The sequence below is a fragment of the Aquila chrysaetos genome, chromosome 11 (assembly GCF_900496995.4).
Source record: "Aquila chrysaetos chrysaetos chromosome 11, bAquChr1.4, whole genome shotgun sequence".
NCBI lineage: Eukaryota > Metazoa > Chordata > Aves > Accipitriformes > Accipitridae > Aquila > Aquila chrysaetos.
Genome location: NC_044014.1, coordinates 14,826,818 through 14,841,088, shown reverse-complemented (window position 1 = coordinate 14,841,088; position 14,271 = coordinate 14,826,818). Strand labels below are relative to the sequence as shown.

The 14,271-nt window shown below is 50.3% G+C and overlaps 1 protein-coding gene and 1 long non-coding RNA gene across 3 annotated transcripts in view; both read right to left on the bottom strand.

Moving 5' to 3' along the window:
• Window positions 1-8,618, bottom strand: part of NT5C2 (5'-nucleotidase, cytosolic II) — a 63,850-nt gene extending 55,232 nt beyond the window's left edge. The window contains exons 1-2 of one of the 2 annotated variants that reach the window (XM_030029641.1): window positions 7,869-7,875; window positions 5,863-5,867 (exon numbers count right to left, since the gene is read on the bottom strand). The gene's annotated coding sequence lies outside the window, so the exon portion shown is untranslated. Of the gene's footprint in view, window positions 1-5,862; window positions 5,868-7,868; window positions 7,876-8,510 lie in introns of those variants that run through there. The other variant, XM_030029646.1, reaches the window with a different exon arrangement.
• A 3,070-nt stretch (window positions 8,619-11,688) lies between these two features.
• LOC115347926 lies at window positions 11,689-14,235 on the bottom strand. Its single transcript, XR_003925693.2, has 2 exons — window positions 13,906-14,235; window positions 11,689-13,045 (listed from the first exon to the last, which is right to left on the bottom strand). It is a non-coding gene; the product is annotated as an uncharacterized LOC115347926 (long non-coding RNA).
• Between the last annotated feature and the right edge of the window lie 36 nt (window positions 14,236-14,271).

Below are 14,271 nucleotides of genomic sequence, written 5' to 3'. Positions count from 1 at the left end.
ACTCCTTTTCTTCGGAAACTTCTTACTACTTCGTCCAAGCAAAACACAAACCACTAAGTTTATTTGGGGAAAACAAAGTCATCTTTCCATGGTCCCTTCAGTTCACTGTTTTTTAATATGTTAAATCAATCCTGCTGACATAGGAGACTGTTCCCCAGCAGGAGCTGAGGAGGACACACATAGTGCTCTCTCTGTACTTGTCTCAGCATATATGGTACTCAGAAGGAACATGCATGAAGTGACAGACAGTCATCAGCTGTAACCTCGAAGAAACCTGTCAGCCTGAAGGGTGAGAGAACATTAACAAACAACTATGAAGGCATCGTCAGCAGGTCCCTGTTATCCCAAGACCAGAGCCGAGAGTTCCCAACACTGAAACTTCCCTCTGGCTGGGACCTCTCTCTTCAGGGAATCTCAAGTATCTTGGCGGTGTAGACTTGAAGACTCATTCAACAGCGCAGTCTTGTGCTCCTGCTGCAGATGAGTGAACAGCTTGAATCCCCTAGGTTCTGAGACACCTTTAAAAACGTTTGTCCCAAGCAGAGTAATACGACAGCCCTGATTCAGAGAAGGACTTCTTTCTCAGCATGTTACCTGACCTACAGTAGCCGCTAAAAAAATAGCTGACCACGTGCCCAGCCAGCACAAAGCCTCCTGTGCAGCCACAGAAATGCCTCCTTCTAATTGCTTTCAAAACAGCAACTGAAAAAAATCCCAGCCTGGCTCTGAGCGTCACAACACGGGAAGACAGTTCTCTACATGTCCTAACCTTTCCAATATTTGTTCTTGACCCCACCAGCACACATTGATTTATGAGGACTGAAAGTGCTTTTTATTATTGTCTTTGTTAATGTCTACTCACTACATGTCTGTGAGGAAAAATGAGTGGTAGATGAGTAAAACATTGTTAGTTTTTCATCATCTGTTCCCTCCTGATTGCTCAAGTTTAGCAAGCAGAGTTTTTTGGCCTTGGCTCATAAAACTGCCAGTGCAATATTGCAAGAGAAGTTAAAATACATGTAAAACAAGAGGTTAGGAATTTCCCTAACCTATTATCACATGAAAAAAAAATAGGAGAGGTTAGATTACAAATGTGTTTTTAACAAACTCTTAGAAAGACTACAGCGTTATTTCTCTGGATCAGAAGTGAAAAAGTCCCCAAATTATTGATGGATATTTCATCCCAGATCACAGCAAGTAAAGCTCTTTCCAATTTGTATAAAATTTGCTCATAAAATATCACACACATCTCTGCTGATGATTCCAGCAATGACATTTTTTAACATACTCTCTATAAAATCATCCCATTTCAACACCGCTATAAGGAGGGCACTAATAAACACCAGAACACGTGCAAGACACATTCTGCTCACGATGTCCGCAGTCACCAAGTGGTTAATGGTACGGGCAAGCTAATGCCTTCTAGAGGCTCAATTCGTATTATTAACTAAAAAGGACTTAGCAGAAGATCGTCTGGTATGCTAGTCACTGCTTAGCAGCGACACTTTTGAGTAGAGCAAGCGTTTTGAAGAACAGAGAAAAGGGGGTTTGTGTCTACTTACTTGAACCACTTACAGCTTTATGTAGCAAATGCTCATTTTTATCATTCTTCCCTAGCAGAGCTCTATCCAGCCCTGTCAGCTGCAGCCCTGCTTTTGATTACAGGTGGAAAAGGTCTGCTGAACACTTCTCCCTTCAGAGAGACCCTGTTCACATGTTTGTATTTCCCTTTAGGCAATGTTTTATTTTCCTTTTTTTAACAAAGGAAAGCGATGTGGAAATGCAGCATGCCAAAACACCAAAAGACTCAAAACAGGTGCTGCCTTGCTGACCTGTCCTTAAACATCACCGGTGCACCAACTGATGCTTGCGACATGAAGTGGAAAATGAAATCTGACTCCTGCCTCAGTTTCCAGACAGCAGAACTAACAGATGATTTACCAGTCTGGCTTGCTTCTATGTTAAATTCCTCTTTCCAGCTTCACTCGGCCACTTGTATTCAATGATGGGAAAGCTACAGGAACTGAACAGGAAGAGCAGTTTCCGGTGTCAGCCTCAAGCTAACTGGTGCTCAGAGCACCTGCAATTTTTGTTCAACTGATCAGTTTTTTCTGTAGGGAATGAGCTCATCCCAACCTAAAGGCACACAGAGAATAACATTATAAAAGTAGAACTGAACAAGCAATGAAAAAGAAACAACTATGCAGCTATTATGGGTACCTGTTCTTAAAAGGTCTCAGTGAATACTGCATAGGATGGCAGAAACTACATGATTTAACCAGGACACTCGGGACCAAATCTTGCAGCCCTTTCCTGTGACTTCAAAGGCCACATATGTCTTTGCATAGTCTTGAAATGGAATTGCTTTGTAATATCCAAAAAGGTGACTTGAAAAGATCTGAAAGAAATATTTGAAATACCTTTGCCAACATGTTTAGCTCTTCCTTTGGGGGAAAAAAAGGTATCTTGGAGAAAGCAAAGGAACTCAACAATTAAAAAGATTATTTATTTTTAATTGCAACTGGTTCTATTTATTCACTTCCAAAATTACCTAAGCAGCCTGCTGTTTACTAGCACTTACTTTGAGACGTTATTATTGGTAATTGCTGCGTTATGATTACAAAGCACTGGCATAAATCTCACCCAGCACCTCTTTGGGTTTCTGAGGGCAGAACATTCACATGCTCTTCTCTGACCCCATGTTCCTAATTATTCACCATGCATGCCTACGTGCAACTCATCACCAACTGAACCAACCCAAACACCAGCTAAATTCAGCTGGTCTAGAGATTTTAGTATGCTTTATGCTAAACCATCGGTCTTCTCTCTTTCGAATTTACCTTCCTTCCTTGGTTATTTTAGAAGCCAATTAGAAAGTTTCTCTTGTTATATGCCATGGCCAGATGCACTACATCTGATGCAAATGCCAAGAGGAGCACAGTCCAAGTGGTAAAGTATGAGTTGATTCCCACCCACAGCTACCATTCTCCGAAGGAGATAAGGAATACTGATTTCAGCAGCAAACACTGCCTGAACAGCTAAACGCTTCCTCCTGAGCCTAGCGCACACAGCTGGGATGCAGCTGTTGCTACTGCAGCAGTGCAGGCAGCAGCTACTGCCAGGGGAAAGACAGCAGCTCGCACAAGGGGCAACCCACCCAGAAGGTCCCACAATCCAGACCTGGCCACCACCAACTGTCAAAGCTGGACCACCCCCGTTGGAAAGTATTTTGGGGAAGTGTACCTTCCTGGAGGGTTCAGCAAGAATTTGCTTCCTGAAAATCTAGCAAGAATGTATCTTAAGTGTTTTATATATTATGCCAATGTTAACAGGGAGAACTACAAGGCCTGGGTCAAAGCCAGCTAATCCAAAGGCCTGTTCTTAAGTAAACAGTGGAAAACCACTCTACTTCAGAGCCTCGCACAGAAACCCGTACAGGAAATCTCTGTTTTACCCTTTCCTCTGAACCAATTGTGCCAAGCTAGGTTAAATGATCATCTTGTAGTAAGCATATATGCAAAATAGTAAGTCGTTGTTCGAAAATATGTGGAAGGCAGCTGGGAGCTGTGAAAACTCTGTAACTAAATTAAGCTAAGTTTGGAACGCATAATGACTTCAAGGAACCTTTGTTTCTAAATAAATCACTTGTGGTGAAAAGAGCCGGAATGGTAGTTTTGGAGACCGAAACTGCCTTCTTATTTACAGGATGGATACAATACAAGCAGTACTAGAGTACACTGTTCCCACACATCTGTTTCTACTAACTTATTTCACTTTGGAGCCACCTTCAAATCTCAGAAGAGTCACATCTCCTTGGGCCACCCTTTCTTCTTCCATCCACCTACAGAAGCTGTGCCCACACGTCCTTTAATTTCAAAAGGGAAACCAACAGGTTGCTCACGTCCCAGCATCATTTCTATAGGTATCTCATTACTGTGACTCCTGCTCTCCGCATTGAATGGGCTCACACCTTTGCAGAATTTAAAGCAGTTTTAGCTGGAATGACGCACAGGGTAAGAACCCACTTGTTTTCTTGCTTATGTGTTAAGAGAAGGTAGCATGCAGATAATCACAATGGGGTTTCCAACCGCCCCAGTTCAGTCAGAACTTTCTCTCTAATGAAACTACCAAAAAAGGGCTGGCTGTGCTGGTAAATCCCGCAGCAGGTATTCATGCCCAGAGGATGATAAGCTAAAGTCACCAGCAAGCAACAAGTTTAGCCTCTACCATTCTGTACCAGACCTGAAAACGTGATAGGACTGAGAGGGCTGGCACACAGCCATTCACTACTCCTACATTTGGGGACCCAACTGTCCGGGAAGTAAGAGCAAATCTGCTTTTGACCTTATAGTAAGGTGCATATACTGTTACACACTCAGGTAGTAGTAAGATTCAACATAGACTGCTGTGGGGTGTTTTGGGCTGAATTACTCAGGGACCCTTCTTGATCTCATGCTGTCATATAAAAAATGTATTTCTCCCAATATGGCTTCATACAGGCAGGTGCCCCAAGAACCTTTTTAGCCCTGCTAACACGTGCATGGGACTTAATGCCTATGCTTATGTAGGTGGGTTTAGATTATCAATTGCTTACAGTGGCTACTTTAAATACCTACGCAATTTTTTCCAGATGTTGCTTAAGGTCTATTTACCCTACATTAAGTTCTATTTATTGTACATGCTGGATTCTCTCTGTGGTTGTGTTAAGAAAGCAGACCCATGTATACATGCTCTCTATGTAGAGTACACAGTCCAAGGTTTTAGGAACCATTCCAGTTAAGGAGACATAATGATTAAAAAGCAAAATACAGCTCATTGCTATGAGCATCATAACCATGACACATAATAATAATTTCTTTAGTAGCATAAACCAGATGTTTTACAACAGGAAATATTTATATGAATGTGCACTTTGAAGATACTCAAAGAATAAGATATGCTTCAGTACAGAATAGCCAACTTTTGAAGACTCAGATTACGGCCATTTCAAATATAATTTCAAATTATATTTGTGCCGCTGACACTATAAATAAAATTTTAAAAGTAGATACAGTACAGACAATAAATGAAGAATTCCCATGCGCTGACTTGGTAAGATATCTCATCCCAAACACATCCCAAAGAGCGAGACAAGGCTTCCATTCCCGGGCACATTCTGTTCAGTTTTCTGTCCTATTATTCTCACTGCTAAAAAAGCCACAGCTGTTTTATATCAGGACACCCAGCATTCGTGAGCCACCCCGAGGCAAGGACACGGCGCAGAGCAGGCACTGCGAACTCATCCCAAGGTGCATCACTCAGGCTGTCCTCTGCTGACTTATAGTGCTGTCCTCAGTTTCCCCTGGGGTAGAGCATAAGTGCCTTGCTCTCTTCATGGGTTTACGCTGGATGGCATATGAGCACTCCTTATCCTGAGGTGATTAGTTACTGAGGTGTTCTTTTAAAGGAGTGAAGACAAGGCACAGCCCTGCCAAACAGCAAGCCAGTTCCTATGACAACTTTCCACTGCAGCCTGGCTGGAGACCATTAATCCACCTTCCCCAGGCCAAGCAGCTTCGACATGGTAACGTTACTTTGGGTCATCACAGACCTCTGTAGGATTTTCACCAGTGGCTGAGCAACAGCAGGTTGCATGATACTGAACCATCCAGATCCCAAAGCACTCCCTAATTTCAAATTCCTACAAAAGAATGGGTTCACTCAGTGCGACTGCATGACCTCGCTTCTGTCTGCTGCCCAAGATTTTCAGGGCAGAGCTGCAGCCAACCCTTATTCCTGCACCTCCTTGTGAGTCAATATCTACAATTTCTGTAGGATTCAAAGGTTGCAGATCAGCTCAGTTTGTCCTGGAGCACTGCAAACCTACTCTGCAGCCAGCCTGGGGCCATCCCCAGGTAACAGCTCATGCTACAAGCTAAGCATCCATCTATCAGTTTCTAACTGAAGCATTATTTTATTAAGCTGAACTGCAAATAACAGGTATGATGTGAGCAAATAAACCTACATGCATTTTCAATAAGCATCAGTTAAAAACTGTATTTTAGTAGCTTGCTTCCCTTTTACTTTAGATGCAAAAATAATATACTTGGATATTTTCAAAGGAAATAAAACACTCCTTTCAATGTTTCCCCAAAGAGTACCATACTGCAGTGTTTACCAGTAAACACCACACTAAGGTTTCTGTTTTCTAAAAAACAAACATTCCCCTGGAAGTTAAAAAAGTCTAGGATAAATATTTCTAGTGATTTTAGGAAGGGTCTATTAAGTTTCAATTCGAGCTGTATTAGCAATCAAATATGACAAGGAGTAGCAAATCAAGAGGGTGTGTGTGTTACTATTATTATTGTTATTAAAAATTGCCTACAAACTGGAAACTTGCCTGGGAAAATTCTGGCTTGCATCTGATTTTTGCTAGTGTATATCCTAGAAACAACATATAACACTAATGCTACCGATGCAAATATACTAACAGGCTGTTAATTTCAAACCTCAGCTGAAAACATTTCTCCCATTCTTACAATTTTTCTCCCCATTTATCTCTGCGATTGTACTTAATTCAATGGAGCATTTTAAATGTAATTCGGTGGTGCATTTTGCCATACAATTTGTTTGAATAACGCTATACAGAGTAAAGGTTGTATTGTACTATATAATGAAACTACGTCTATGCTTGAACAAACTCCAACTGCTGTTAATCAAACCAGCAAGTTCCTGAATGATCTTTTGGACTCCGGACTAATGGCAATAGATTATTTTAAATAGCAGTTCTACTCTAAAATATGTTTAGGCTGACATGGGCTGACAAGGACTGTGACAGACTTCCACAGCTAAGCTGATTGGTTCACAAGTAAAACACCAGGGTTTTTCCTCACTGCTAGAACTACAAATTCAGCACATGATCAAAATGTAGTTTTGAGTTTTGTTTCTGGTTTTCAATAAAACCACATAGCACCTGAGAGGACCTGAAAATGTTCATATTTTCGATTTACGCACTAGTGACAAACAGGTATATGGATCAATACAATATATTTCAGATAGTGACAAAATGTTATTCTAAACTGACGCAGAGGATCATTTGGACGGGTAAGAGGGGGACGCTTCTAAGTGACTACTTAGAAAGCATTTTGCAACCTTTGAGGTTCAAATGGTAAATCTTCCAGAGCTAAAAAAAAATCTTTTAAAACATGAGTGATTATGCCTTGGGAGGAATGTTCTCAAGACCACGTCAGAGAGGATCCTTGGTATCCAGCTTGGCAGCCTTTAGAAACACTAGCAAGGGAATAAACTTGAGGGTTTCATAATCTCAGTGGTTCCAGGAATTTTTAAAACTGCCTGTGCTACAAGAAACAGTACTGCCCTATTAAGTCATCTAGTCTATCAGAAACCAGTGTAGGTTTGTTTCCGCCATACATTTTGCAACATTATTTTTGGCACAAAAGGAGGGATTAAAAAAAAAAAAGCATAAGCAAAATGCAAGCAAAGCAGTTTTGCGTTGTCTTTATTTATTTATTTATTTGGTGCCTCGCTCCCGGCTTTAGGTTATCAGCTCAAGCCTGATGCGGCCGGATTGCCAAGAGCCACTCAAACGCAACAGAGCAGTGACAATGAACCCTCCTCGCCCTGATGCAAGGCTGTCCGGGAAGCGTTCTGCCCAGCGCCGGGATCAGGCTTTCTTTCCTCAGCGAAGAGGATCGCCTCTAACCACCTCCCCAGCCGGGCTGGCGGCTACCCCGGGGGGGAAGCTGCGGGCTGGGAGGTGCCGCCGGGACCCCTCCGGTCCACGTGGGACGGAAGGCGGAAAAGAACACACCGGGTGGGTGCTGGCCCCAAACCTCAGAAACGCCTTCCCGAGGGCTCCTTCTCCTCACGCCGCGCCTCGGACGGCGAAGAGGCGGGAGAGCGCTCCCCGCGCCGGAGCGGCAGGCAAACAGCCACCCTGCCCCGGGGAGAGGGGGGCAGCTCCGGGGCGCACCCCGCCGGCCACCGGGCCGGGCCAGCTCGGGGCCCGGTGGGGACGGGAAGGGCTCGGGGGTTCACCCCGCCCCGGGGACGGGAGAGGGGGCCCGTACGGCATGAGCCGAGGGAACCCGGCGGCCGCCCTGCTTGGGACGGGATGGGGAGGCAACAGGGGCTCCCGGGGCACAGCGGCCGGGCAGGGGAAGGGGGGCCGGCCGGGCCCCGGGGAAGCGGCGGAGCCGGCGGGCGCTGCCTCCGAGGGGATCCCCTCACCGGCAGAAGGGGAAATGTCGCCGGCGGGCACCCGCGCTCCGCTCACTGCCCCTCCCCTCCCCTCCTCTCCTCTCCTCAGCCCCGGCCGCGACGGCGGACAGACGCCCCCCACCCCCCTCCGCGGGGTGCGCGCCTGAGGGGAGCGGGGAGGGGGCGCTCCCCGCCGCCGCCCCCCCCACACACACACCACCGCCGCCCCCCAACGGTCCCCGCCGCGCGCCCGGCGAGCGCACGCGCACCCGCACGCGCGCACTGCCCCCGCGCGCCCGGGCCGCTCTCACCTCCTGCCGCGCTCGGAAGAACTACCCCGCACAACTGCCGCAGCGCCCAGGCGGCTGCATTGCGCAGGCGCGCCCCGCGCCCCGCCCCTCCCGGCGGCAGGGACCGGGGAGAGTGTGCGAGCCCGGCGCTCAGCCGGAGAGGAGCGGCGGCAGGGAGCGGCGGCAATGTGCCAACCCGAGAAACAGCCGCACGGCCTCCCCCCAACAGCCCCCCCCCCCCCCCCCCGCCCAGGGCCTGGCATCGCTCCGGCCAAAATCTCTGGGGCTGCACCCCCGGCCCTGCACCCCCCCGGCCTGCCTGAGCCCCCACAGTTCTCTCAGTCGGCCTCAGTGTCGCGTGCCACGAAGGCTGAAGGAGCCACAGCTTCCGTTAAAATAAAGCGATTAATTATTGATTTGGGGGGGGGGGGGTAGTGTGTCTGCAGCGCAGGCTGGGGCGAGGGGGGCCGGGGTGCGCCCCGTACGCTGTGGGAAGGGTGGCGAGGAGGAGGTCCCGGGGAGCGGCTGCGGGTGGCACGGGGGCTTGGGGGACACTGGCCACAGCGGCTGGAGGAGGGGGTCCTGCCCGCCTGCCCCAAGCAAGGGTCCGCTGCCACCAGTGAGCACGGGCCTGCGTCCGTCACACCTGCGGGCATGGTGGTCCGGGCTGGAAAGGCTCAGGGAATGGTTGTGCAGAGCAAAAACTACCCCCTGGTCCGTTCCCAGTTGTACCACCCTGGGCCGGCACGGCCACAAAATGCGCCAGACAAAAAAACCTCCCCGGCAAAACAAGCCTCTCTTTTTCTGCCTGTTTTTCCTGGCCCTGGTGGCCTGGAAAAGGGCACAGCCCCAGCGGGGTCCTGGGTACCTTTGGGTGGTCCCCGACAGCGACAAGGGTGACGACAGCCACCCACCTGCCCCAGCTCGTGCTGGGCCCATGCGGCTCTGCCAAACTGCTGGCACCCGGGTCCGGTCTCCCTTCCCGTGCCTCGGGTGGCAGCCGGAATGCCTCCCCTCCTCCAGCAGTGGCTTTTCCAGCCCCGCCACCACAGTGCTCCCTTTATCTCCCCAAGGATGCTCCCCTCGGCTTTCCCTATCGCCCTCTCTGTGCGATAAGGCACTGCCACCACCCTCCGCGGCTCAGGGACACGCTGCCGGGCAGGGTTTTGCTGCCTCGGGCACGCTTGGCCCATCGTGGCTCTCTGGGCTCTGCCAGACTCGCTCCACCGCCTCGCCAAGGGGAAGCACCCAATGGCACCAGCCTTTAACACGTGCTGTTAGTTTTGGCTAAAGCAAAGCCGGTTTTCGGCACCGAGCCCACGGCGGGGTGGCATTACCTGCCTGGGAAGCTCAGCCTGCACCTCCCAATGCCCTGGGACGTCTCATGGCACCTGCACCGGGCATCCAATGAGGGGTTTCACTTGGAGATGCGTCCACCTGTATTTGGGAGCTCATTTCCACACATCCTCATGGCAGGGCCCATCCTGGAGTGCATGTCTGTCTGTCTGTCTGTCTGCCAGTCTGTGTGTCTGCGCATCTTTCCAACACACATCCCCAGGAGATGCACTGAGGCCAACAAGGTTGAGTAAAAGCGTGAAGGGAAATTAAACAGATGAAAATCCTTCAGCCTAGGAAAGAGACTGAGGTCTGCAAAATCCTGCACAGGGAGATGGGTGGGAAGGAACTGTGTCCCAGCTCTTCCACTGTGTCCCACAAGCCAGGGGCATGGAATGAAATTAGCTGGCAGTGACTCTGAAGTGCAAACAAAGGTGACGTTTTTTCATACAGCACATTATCAAACTGTGGATTACAGAGCATGGTGGCATCCAGGACGTGAACTTGCACTGATTAGATAAGGGCCAGCAAACACAGGGATGTGGCTGCTGCCTGGGGAGCCCCAGAGCCGCAAACAGCCAGAACCGGAGAAGTTATACCAGGGAAGCATACATCTGCCACTGTCAGAAACAAACTCCTGAGTTAGAATGACCCAGTATGGCCATTTTCCTATTTTTATTAGTGGTTTTGTGTGTGTGCAATTCAGCAAATACATCCTTCTTTCTTACATATGTGTTTATCACTTACATATGTTTTCTCCCTGATTTTGTTACCCTTACCTACAGAGCTCTCCCTCCCGCAGGGGGTCAGACCTGCCTGTGTCATGGGACATCTGGCAGCAGTCTCCTGGGATACACTTGGATCTGCCTTTTTCCCACCGCCAGGAAGCATTTCCCTCTCATGCGGCTTCTGCGGTGAAGCTGGGTGGTGAAACACCTACCCAGCGCATTAGTTTAATGGACTGTGCTGGAAACTGGCGGGAAGGTGTGCATCCCATCGCTCTGTGTGCACAGCACAGAGGACGGCTTTTTCCTCTGAATCACAAGCCCAGGCAGATTGCAGCTCAGGAGATAAATTGTTTAACGAGCCCCGTCAGCAGGCAGCTGCTGTGTGGAGAGGATTGTGGCGTTTTAAGGAGTCTTCATGCTGTTTCACACGCAAGACTTGTTTTTTTTTAAGCAACTGGGAAGTATGGAGTAGCCTTGGGCAATTTAATTCCTAATACAACACACCGGGTTTCAGTAGTGTACAATTCTTAGTCATGGGACTGTTTCTCTTTGGTTTTCTGTCTGTTTTCTAGCCTTATGAAGTTCCCCCTGATGCCATGTGTGTGTGTCCCAACAGAGATCCATGTGTTACTCGGGTGTCAAGGTTTCCTGAGGCTGAACACAGCCCAGGCACTGCCCTGGTTTCAGTTTGTGCCCACTTCCAGCTTGCCATCTCATTTCAGGTCTGACACGCTGGTGTTCAGCTTGTCTCCAGCCTCCAGCCTTAGAATTGAATAGAATGGAATGGAATGGAATTTGGGGGATTTGGGTCTGGGTCTTTCAAGGACTTCCTTCTGGTCTGCTGGGACATGGCTCCTTCTCCAGGATGTGACCACACTGCAGCTCTCACTCGCACTGGGAGGCCTGTACAGCTCCCAGGTTTGTTGGCCAAGTCAGCCCCCGAGAGCTGGGTCAGGGGCTCAAGGGACTCACAAGGGAATTGCATTTGGGTGTCAACCACCTGGGATGGGTGTCCTGCTGCAGCTGCGTGGAACACAGGAGCACCCCCAGAACTGGCAGCTCATGCTGAGGTGGAATCCCAAGGTCTCGGCCACCTTTTACTCCTAGGTAAGAAGCAGCTTGTTCGGCAGGACAGCAGCGCTTACTATCGTTTATTTATCATTTATTGACTCCAACTCCTTGTGCTCATTCAGCTATGAGGTCCCAGTCGTTACGCTCCTTCCCTCTGTGTAGAAAGACTCCAGAACACCTCAACCCATTGGGAGGCAAAGGGTCTTTACCATGAATGTCAGCAGTCCCTGCAGAGACCCTTGCATTTCTTCTGCTGGAGGAGACCGTGACACTCCTAATTCCGCTGTTAGACTACATAGGTATGGCAGTGCTAAAACTGCACAAGTGAGGAGGCCAGGATAAGCTGCGTTCCACTTTTCCAAGACAGAAGAGAACCACAGAAGCCTCTATCATCAGTAATAAGCATCAGAGCAAAGTCATCAAAACAATGCCATACACATAACTAAGCAGAGCTGGAAACTTCTCAGTCATCTGATCAGTTACTCCCAGTAGCAGAAACCTGACTTAGGATATTGTAATGCAAAGCAAAAAATGTCAAGGAAGTGGTAAAACGCACTTGTGTGTGAGGACTATGTGAAAGACCTGAAAAAAAAAACAGACCAAGGAGAGGATTTCTGCATTAGCAGTGTGAGCCAGGCAGCCCGGGCCAGGCGTCGCGCTGAGGGCCAGGACGGCCGGCAGTCCCCAGCCGGCGGTGAGGCTCTCTGCCCAGCCTGCTCTGCCACCAAAACCTAAGCTACTCGGACAATCCAAGTGTTGTAGCCTCACTGTCACTGACCTAAAATGGGCTTCAGAAAAACAGTCCTGCCAGGAAAACTACCTGTGAGCAGATTTGAGTCCTAGAAAATCAAGGCACAAGCCAGGTCTCTCACCCAAGTGTCTGCATAGCTCCTGTCTCTTTCCTTTTCTCCACTTGTCTTTCCTTTGTCTCCACTGACTGACACTCCCCATTCCTCCTATGCCCTATGGGACAGATATATGGGGCTAAGGCGGGGTGTCTACATGTGTGTGTTGATCCTATCGCCAATCCCTGGCTGCAGATCTAGAACCAGCCTGCTGCCGCAGCAGGGCAGTGCTCCACCTTGGGCTGGGCTCACCTCGCTCCCAAGTGAAAGGGATGTTTTCCCTGTGGGGTTTCTGCCCCAGGCAATGCCCTTCTAAGCACGGCTGCAGGGACGTGGGCTCCTGTGGACTCCAGCCAGGGTTGCCTCCATGCTTGCAGGGCCTCCTCTGTAGCCACTGTTATCATTAACTTCTGATTCCAAGGAGATGTGAATCCCAGCACCATCTCTCCCCATTTGGCTGGTCCCTTTGAAACAGCGACAGCTCTTTTGGAAGTCACTGCTCTCTCCAGTGCCAGCCCTGGCTTGCTTGTCCTTCCCGCTCATCTGCTGAACCTCCCTCATGCTGTCCCCTGGTCACCTGTGAGGAGAAACAGGGACAAGCGGAGTAGAGGAACTGGGCATCAGTGCAGAGCTCAGTGGCACAGAGATATACAGCAGGAGACAGGATCGTGTTGCACATTTCACTGCATTCCTCACACCTGGATCACAGTTATTTTAAGCTGTTTTTCCATCTCACAGCTACATTTTGTGCTGCTGCTCCCAGAGATCAGACACTTCCCACTGGTCTCTTGGCAGGTCCTGCCCTGGGCTGCCGTGTTCCCGGGCAGGGCGCTTGGCCTGGAGGTGGGGTGTGTGCATCCCCCTTCCCATCAGCTCTGCAGCCCTGGGTACTCCCAGCAAACCCCTGCCAGCGGGAAGACCCAGCCCGCTTGCGTGGACAGGAGAGAAACTTTCAGTTCCTGGCAAACAACCCAAAGGCAAAATCCTCCCCCGACTGTCCCCTGCAGCATGGCTGGACCGGCGATGAGTCTCTGTCCTGGGCACCCCCTCCTCCAGGCACGTCCCCCCCTCTGCACCCTCCCTGCACTCCAACCGCCTGCTGCCCCATCCTGTGGAGACCCCACGCTGCCGTAGGCACCCCAGTTCCCACTGGAGGAGAGGGGCTGGGAGCAATCCCCGGGGACACCTTCACCCCAGGCACAGGCGCACAGAACAGTTTCCCCTGAGCACAGCACGGTGGGGACACCCCAGCAGGGGTGATACATGTGTGTGCGTGCGTGTGTGTCTGCCTGCCTTTTTGGCCCGTTTCTGCCTGCCTCCTTCCGTGTTTCTGCCTCTCCTTGCCTGTGCATCTGCGCGTGCATCTGTGTGTCTCTCTGCACGTCTGCTTGTCCCTTTGTCTGTCTGGCTCTCGGCGTGTGCATGCGTGCGCCTTACTGTGAATGCGCTTGTCGCTTTTCGCGTGCCCGTGCGTCCGTCTGTCTCTTTGGGGTGTGCGTGTGACCTTGTCCATCTGCCCGAGTATGTCTGTGTCCTCCTTCTGCGTCCGTGTGCCTGTGTCCGTCCATCCCTACGCACATACGTCCATCTGTCCCGCACCGTGCCCCGCCCGCCGCCACGGCCCTTCAGCACCGCGGCGCACGGACAGCTCCCGCCGCCTCTCACCGCGGCGGCCTCGGGGACGCTCCGCGCACCGCACCGCGCACCGCGCACCGCACCGCGCACCGCACCGCACCGCACCGCCCCGCGCCCCCTCCCCGCCGGAGCGCCCCGCCCCGCGCCCCGCTCCGCACCGCGCCGCGC